The sequence below is a fragment of the Elephantulus edwardii genome, unplaced genomic scaffold (genome assembly GCF_000299155.1).
Source record: "Elephantulus edwardii isolate Elephantulus edwardi_28Jun2011 unplaced genomic scaffold, EleEdw1.0 scaffold00009, whole genome shotgun sequence".
In the NCBI taxonomy this organism is placed as follows: domain Eukaryota; kingdom Metazoa; phylum Chordata; class Mammalia; order Macroscelidea; family Macroscelididae; genus Elephantulus; species Elephantulus edwardii.
This window is the reverse complement of record NW_006399759.1, coordinates 28,025,374-28,027,133: the sequence shown is the minus strand read 5'-3', so window position 1 is coordinate 28,027,133 and position 1,760 is coordinate 28,025,374.

Sequence of the window (1,760 nt, the reverse complement as noted above, 5' to 3'; positions counted from 1 at the left end):
GCCGGGATCCCTGGGCAAAATTGGTACACATGAGGGTCTCGCACACTCACTGGCTGGCTCGGGCCGGGATCCCTGGGCAAAATTGGTACACATGATGATTTTAGAGCTGTGATGCTGAAGAAGAGTGCTGGATAGCCCCTGGATAGCCAAAAGAACTGCAGTTCCTGATCCTCTGCAGCAAGTGCTTCAGGTCCTACTTACAGTCAGCAAGTAAGATTGTCATCTGCACAATACAGGTTGTTGATGAGCCTTCCTCCAATCCTAATGCCACACTCTTCATAAAGTCCAGTTTATAGAATGATTTGCTCAGTATACAGATTGAATAGGTATGGAAAGAGGGTGCAGCCCTGACACACACCTTTTTTCGATTTTAAACCATGCAATATTCCCTTGTTCTGTTTGGACAACAGCTTCTTCATCTAGGTATAGATTTCATACAAGCATAAATAGGTATTCTGGAATTCCCATTTTTTTTTCAAACTTAGCCACTCTCCACACAAGGTTCCACAGTAGTTGTACCACATTCTTTAGTGACTTTTTTTTTAAACATGGAGTTTTTTCTATTGTAGTTTTAGTTGTGGTCTCAAGACAATGAATGCTAACAACTCCTACCATCTGACCACTTTGCTACCTACTTACCTCTAATCTATGAATGAGGTTGGAAAAAAGACAAGGAGAAAAGAAAAGGCTGTAGAACAGAAATGGACTTTGAAGAGACTATTGGTGTTCTGTGAGTTTCAGCTCCTCTTCTCACTCACAACCTTATGGGCTTCAGGACCAATAGGAGAGCTTGTTCCATATTATTGGAGCATGTAGGATACATCTTACTCTTGCCTGAGAAACCTTTAAGGGAAGAGCCAGTAGTCAATTAGGTCCTTGGACTAAATGAGAGTGGGGAAAGAGAGGCTGCTTCACTGGGACAGTCCTTCTGCACAGCTCTTGATGGTAAAGGACATGTGACAAAATGAGGAAAGGTAAACAGAACTGCTGGGGTGGGCCTACTCTTGACAAAAGGTCTTGTGGAAAGCCTGAGGAAACTATAGCCAGGCAGAAACCTCAAGCAAACAGAAAAAGAGATGAGAAAACAGAACTGACAGGGCTATAAAGGAAAAGAGTGATATTCTAATTAGTGTTAAAATCTGTCCTGGATATTCAATCATTACATTCTTCCAAGTCTCCAGACGTTAAAATCAGCATCAGCAAAGAAAAAGAATATTAAATAAACACTTTGTATTTTCAATATATTTCATCTCAAATAATTAGACTTCAAACTCATTAGTGACAAGGGAATACATTGGTTATTTTTTCTCAATTTTTTATACAAATAACACATTAATAAATTTTACTTATAAAAATGTCAAGCAATGCTGAGTATGCAAACTCCTGTATTGTATACACTGTATTTTCAGTTATTGTGCAGAAGGCATAATGGTATTTGCGATTTATGTTTCCATTCAACTTTTTTGCCTCTGAATTCAAAGGCACATACAGAAAAAAATATATTTGCTTTCTAAGATTTTTAAAATATAATTTATATTAGATAAAGATTTAAGTATACGTATGTTATATATGTGTTGTATATGTGTATGCATTAAGCATCATGAATTTGACTTTAACTCTTAGCTTCCCTACGTACAACCATACAAAATACCTCTCAGTCCTGTGTCATCCTCACAATCACAGTTGTACTTAAGTTCATTGCTGCAACCATAGTATCATAGTCCATCTCATTGGGTCAGAATGCTCCTTCAGGTGAGGAT